This window comes from Octopus bimaculoides, chromosome 1 (assembly GCF_046866305.1).
Source record: "Octopus bimaculoides isolate indiv1 chromosome 1, ASM4686630v1, whole genome shotgun sequence".
Taxonomy (NCBI): Eukaryota; Metazoa; Mollusca; class Cephalopoda; order Octopoda; family Octopodidae; genus Octopus; species Octopus bimaculoides.
In genome coordinates this window covers 133,857,022-133,863,894 of record NC_142928.1, presented here as the reverse complement: position 1 = coordinate 133,863,894, position 6,873 = coordinate 133,857,022, and the positions used below count along the sequence as shown (strand labels likewise).

General features: G+C 35.1%; 1 protein-coding gene across 10 annotated transcripts in view; it reads right to left on the bottom strand.

Moving 5' to 3' along the window:
- LOC106870292 (large neutral amino acids transporter small subunit 2) overlaps positions 1-4,164 on the bottom strand; it is a 280,148-nt gene extending 275,984 nt beyond the window's left edge. For 6 of the 10 annotated variants that reach the window (XM_089358901.1, XM_052970778.2, XM_052970783.2 and 3 more), the window contains exon 1: positions 3,757-4,103. The gene's annotated coding sequence lies outside the window, so the exon portion shown is untranslated. Of the gene's footprint in view, positions 1-3,730 lie in introns of all 10 variants that reach the window. The other 4 variants (XM_052970799.2, XM_052970805.2, XM_052970797.2 and 1 more) reach the window with 3 other exon arrangements.
- Positions 4,165-6,873: the final 2,709 nt, after the last annotated feature.

Here is a 6,873-nt window from a genome sequence, read left to right as displayed (position 1 = left end):
CTCTCTTTTTTAAGCAAACGTCAAGATAGTTCAACTACGTTTAATGTGCCAAAAATAGCAGCGATCACAAAGAGATATTTTAATACCTATAGCGTATCAATAGCCATAGCAACAAATTCACTTACTAATTCTTAGATAACGACAGGAAGGAAATAAGTCACATGAGTTCGAAGCTTCAGTAAATTTTAATAAGCTGTCCAATATAATTTATTTTCAGTATGTATAAAGAATTAACTGAGGGCATTTTCCATTTTCACAGCGAATTTAAGTCAACAAAATACCTGATTTCCTCGTCTGAAATAACGAAATAAAACTCGAAATGAAAAAATGGCAATGAATATATTGTTATCAATGAAAACAATTAGCGGTGCGATAGAGAATATGAGAGACTGTGTTGCAAATGAAAACGAAAAATTCTGCCAGAACATATTAATATTGTTTATCAAATGTTAAAACCTACACCGCAGTGAACGTAAAGCTTGACAACAAATATTCAAACTTGAGACAGTAAATAATAACAGACGCTCCGAAAGCGACTTTTTATCGATACATATATTAACAGAGGAATTTATTAAAATTTTCCAGAGAGTCAAACCTATATTATGGCTATTATGGAGGGTGTGGCTAACTAATGGATATCACAGAAACTTATATGTGGATATATAACTGAGTCAATCTGTTATCATTAATGATTGGTAGAACTTACATAGGTGTGCATAGATAGATAGATAGATAGATAGATAGATAGATAGACAGACAGACGGACGGTCACACACGCAGAAATGTCTAGTGCTGTGAGAACACATGGGAATGGTGTTTCCTTACATTTTCAAATGTACCCAAATTTAAAATGATCCAGTATAACGATATCATTCATCCGGCATGTGTCGAAAAATGACAAAACAATTTAATTCCTTACAAATATATGTTACTTTACTTATAGTTTATGTGTTAATTCTATTTACTGAAACTTGCTAAAAAGCATATTTTGCTTTAAAGTAGTATCTCCTTGTAGGAACAATTGTCAGTAATTATACTGTTTCCACGTCTCTCAGCCAATATTTTGATATTAGCCTTCTTTCGAACTCTAGATAATGCAACATACAGCTGACTATGTGAGAAAAATTGTGTTGGAAGATATATTCCAATTTGTTCAAATGTCTGTCTCTGTGCCTTGTTGCACGTCAAAGCAAAAGCTGGCTTGACAGGAAATTGTTTGCGTGTAAATATGAATGGAAATTTCATTTCTTAAGATACATGAAGTATTCTTGGGATTAGCAGAGTTGATCTTGCATAAGGACCAGAGGCAACTTAAGCCTCAATAACATGATCATGTAAACTGACAATGATGTAACGTGTGCCATTGCAATGTCCATTAGTAACGTCTAAATTTTTCAGACGCATTATGCAGCATTTTTTCTTCGATTTGAGAACGTGTGGGGGCAACCCTCATGGTGTAAGTTTGTTGATGAACTCAGTTAGGTACAGAATTTCATTATCAACTGTATCTGACCTTCTGTATAAATTATCAACTGTATCTGACCTTATATATATCACCCTGGGATCCTGGTCAATAGAAAATCATTCACAAATTGTGCTGCTTCATTTCTTGGAACAATAACGGTTCTATTTGCAAGCCACACAGCGTTTGTGATATTAATTTTTAGGGCAGCATATACAAAATCACATAGATCTGAAAGAGTACCACTTTCAAGGCAAAGGTCATTGGGTAGTTTGATTTTGACTTCACCTAGGCTTTGTTCAACAGAAATGTTATCATTTCCTACATCAAGAAGATAATTTGCGAACTCTCTTTCATCAGAATGACCTTCTCCAAGAAGTCTTAGATTGGTTGTCAACTCCACTACTTCCGCATGATCCCAAAGAAAAGATCTCTTTAGTGTTGTATCAACAATTTGTGATCTGACACCACATTATTTTGAAGTAGATATTCTCCTCTCGAGATACCCTAACCAGTCGGTCATGTCAAACAGAAACGGAATCATGTCTACGTCTCCGTCGTGCATATTCAGACATCTGTTTCAGTCGCTTTGCCCTGGTTTCATCTGATTCAGTTGCCCATTTTTTTTCTCTGCCGTTGTGGCTTTGCTGTTAAATTTTCTTTTGCAGTCGCATACTTTTTTGGACGTCCCATATTGAATTGCAAAATTCAAATGTGATATTTGTGTAATAACGAAATCAAACCTAGAGCGTGTGTGTGTTTATATTAGAGAGACATTGTGAGTGTGTTTGTGTGTGTGTGTGTGTGAGAGAGAGAGAGAGAGAGAGAGAGAGAGAGAGAGAGAGAGAGAGAGAGAGAGAAAGAGAGAGAGAGAGAGGGGGAGAACATTGCAAACATTAAATGAAAACCATGTAAGTGAAAGCTCATTAAAAAACTATCGTGTTTAGCGTGCTAGAAATAGCAGCGATCATATAGCTACTATTATGAGGCTTATAGCGTTCCAAGCAGCCATACCAACAAAATCTTTTCTTCATTTAGAGGAAAAAAAAAAATTTATCCGATATATTAAAGAATTTTCATTTTATCAAAAATATTCATTTAACAAACTCCAGAAACTGATGATATTCTTGAAATTGTGCCTCGTATCAAAGTTATATAGCTATTATTAAATTATTATTAATGGAAATAGAGGCGAGCGAGAATGAGAGACTGTTGCAAATAAAACGCAATGAATATTTAAGTTTATGAAGAATTGGACGCAATGAATATTTAAATTTGCGAGAATTTGGAGTTAAAAAAATTCAAAAAACTTCAGAAATCCAAATTATAGACAATTTCTTAGAACATGAATTTATAAAAATATTTCCAGACGGTCAAACTTTTAATATTACTTTCTTTTAATACTTTTAGTAATTGTTACATACCTAATGAATAAGCAGCTTTCTCCATTATAGTGTAGATGTAGAGGATAGAGGATATGAGGAGTTTTTGTCAGGATGACTCAAACTAATAGGTATGTGTTCTGAGCACTCAAATAGGTGCGCAACAAAAATTCCAGTTTGAACAACAGTTGAAGTTGTGGTGATTGTTCTATTCAAAAGCGGCTAAAAGTAGCTCCCCTCTGAATCAGTAGGTATAGGTATAGCTATCAGAGATATCTTTTACTATTTTTACTGTTCGTTATGTAACAAAATTTAGATTGAATTAAATACCCTTGTACTGCCTTGCATAATTGTTTGCCTTTCCTCACTACATGTGCTTGTGTGTGTGTTTACCGTATTTTAACGTGTATATGGAACCTTATTTTGTCAAAAAATAAAGTTTAAAAAATATGGGAGTTTCTAATAGAGGGATAGTATTATAATCCCTTACAAAACCTTTTTTTCCAAATTTTAAGCCCCCAAAATTAGGGGGTTCCTTATACACGTTAAAATACGGTATATATATATATATATATATATATATATATATATATATGTGTGTGTGTGTGTGTGTGTGTGTGTGTGTGTGTGTGTGTGTGTGTGTGTGTGTGTGTGTGTGTGTGTGTGCGCGCGCACACATAGGTATGTGTGTGTATGTGTATATATGTAAGTGTATGTATATGTATATATTTATGTACGTATGTATGTATGTATGTATGTATGTATGTAATCCTGTTATTTGTTAATAACTCATTTCTGACAAATCAACAGAGGAAAGTGTAAAACAACACAGAATAACATAAATGGAAAAAAAATATCAATGAAAACCACAAATTATAATTCTTACTTGCTATAAAGGAAATATTTTCATACCTTCGATTAATTTAGACTGCTTACTGCTAATCGATTTCAGTAGAGTAACTCTACTGGTTGATTCAGATTGTTCAAAAGTACATATAATAGAGTCTTTCAAGTCGATCTTGTTTAGTTATTTATTTATGTACTTCTATTTTCTTTTTGTGTATTTAAGTGTATTGTGATATCAATGATCTCCATTACTGAAGGCTCGAAGTATATTTAAAATTTCAGATTTATCTCTCGTTTTATATAAGTTTACGGGAGCCCAATCATACACACATACACACACATGCGTACACATATACACACATACACATACACATACACACTCATTCACTCTCACACACACACACACACACATTAACCCAAACATACAGCCCACACAACATATACTGTACATGTACAAATGAATGCTAATATGTGTATGTGCGTGTGCATGCGTGTGAATACACACGCACACATACATATATATATATATATATAAATGTGTATGTGTGTGTGCGCGCGTGTTTGTGTGTATATGTCTTGACATTTGTTGCTCGTTGACAACTTTCTGTAAACAAAAAACTATAGTACATACATATAAGTATGCATTCGTGAGTATGTGTATGCATACATGTGCGTCTATGTGTATGTTTATATGCATGTATAAAATATAAAAATATATATGCATGTATATGCGTATATATATATATATATATATATATATATATATATATATATATATATATATATGCATATATACTTATATATGTGTGTGTATGGATGTACATGTATATATATATGTGTGTGTGTGTGTGTGTGTGTGTAGGTATGTATACATACATACATGCATGCATGCATACATACATACATACATACATACATACATACATACACACGTATGCTGAAACGTGATCGTAAACTAGAAAAATTGTCTTGCACCTCATACCTCTCTCTCCCTCTCTCTCTCTCTCTCTCTCTCTCTCTCTCACACACACAACCCCCTCTCTCTCTCACAACCCCTCTCTCTCTCACTCTCTGTTGAAAGGTCTGTAGTTAGCGTACGTGTATGTGTATGTGAATGTATATGTGTGTGACCGTCTGTGCGTTCCCGTGTATTTTGCTTGTTTTATAATTTCACTTTCACTTTGCAACTAAAAACAAATTTTGTTGCACACCCTTCCCATTGCTTGAACAAGACACTAATTGGTTATTGAAGGTCGTGATTGACACGAATACATGTATGGGAACATTGCTTTCAAATTTTAGCACAACGCCAGCAATTTTAGGAGAAGTGGATGAGTTGAGTACTCGACCCTGGGTCTCAACTGATACTTGTTTTATCGACCCCGAAAGAATATAAAGGTAAGTCAACCTCTGTGGAAGTTGGACTCAGAGCGTAAAGACGGACAAAATGCCGCTAAGCATTTTTCCCGGCGTGCTAATGATTCTGCTAGTTTGCCGCCCTAATATGTACAATAATATTGATTTCAAATTTTGGCGCAAGATCAGTAATTTCAGTAAAGGGGGTGAGTCGATTATCTCGACCCCAGTGTTCAACTGGTATTTATTATATCGAACCCCAAAACATAAAAGGCAAAGTAGATATCGGCAGAATCTGAACTCAGAACGTGAAGACACACGAAATGGTGCTAAGCATTTTGCCTGGCGTGCTAACGATTCTTATTTCTTTATTGCCCACAAGGGGCTAAACATAGAGGGGACAAACAAGGTCAGACAAAGGGATTAAGTTGATTACATCGAGCCCCAGTGCGTAACTGGTACTTAATTTATCGACCCCGAAAGGATGAAAGGCAAAGTCGACCTCGGCGGAATTTGAACTCAGAACGTAACAGCAGACGAAATGCCGCAAAGCATTTTGCCTGGCGTGCTAACGATTTTGCCAGCTCACTGTCCTTATACGTACAGTAATATTGGCGACCAACAACGGCGGCAAGCTGACATGATCGTTAGCACGTCGGACAAAATGCTTTGCGGCATTTCGTTCGTCTTCACGTTCCGAGTTCAATTTCCGCCGAGGTTGACTTGCCTTTCAGCTACGGCTCCCTCACCACACGGAAATTGCTGGCCTTGTGCCAATATTCGAAACGAATATTGGTTATTCAGACTTAGTTCATACATTTTGTCTCAGCATCTCTATCTCTTTTTTTTTTGCTCCTTTTCTCTCAATCTTACTCTTTCTCGCTCCCTCCTATACACAATGCTGTCTTAACATTATAGACTAATGGTTCTCAACCGGGGTCCATATAAGATTTTTGTGGGTCCACGCAACAAAATAGTAAGTTAGGGTTCCCTAATAGTATTTTAAGGGCCCATGAAAAAATTTTACTTTGGATGTATGTATTGGTATGTATGTATTGCAAGAACCAGTTAGGTTTCTTTCTCGAACGTTCATCCTACACAGGTTAATGTGTAAAAAACAAAATAGGAATTTTCTAAGAAGTTTCTATAAAACAAGTTTTTAAACATCGAATGGCTATGAGGGCCCACCAGAATAAAATAGTTAACAGAAGGGGTCCATGCTTTGAAAAACAGTAAATTGGAGATTCACAATGGTATTATAAGAGGACCTGGAATGATTTTACTTTAGATGTATGTATTGGTATGTATTGCAAGAAACAGCTGGGTTTCTTTCTCTAACATTTTACATAGTTCAACCTAGTTGATATGTGAAAAACAAAATAGGAATTTTGAATGAAGTATCTATAAAACAAAATTTTAAACGTCAAATGGCTATGGGTGTCCACCAGAATAAGATAGTAACCAAAGGGGATCCCTACAAGCAAAATAGTAAATTTGGGAATCTACAGTAGTATTTTAAGGGTCCTTGAAAACATTTTGCTTTAGATGAATTTATTGCAAGAAACAGCTAGGTTTATCTCTCTCACATTTTACGTAGTTCAATCTACATAAGTTAATGTATGAAAAACAAAACAAGAGTTTTCAATGACGTTTGTAGAAAGCTAGTTTTTAGACATCGAATGGCTATGGGGGGCCCACCAGAATAAAATAGTAATCAAAGGAGTCCATAGATAAAATATGTTTGAGAACCCCTATTATAGGACTCTTGGGCAAATGACTGCATTGGACCCTTTAATATTTATTTATCGACAGTAAGTTACAACGTAC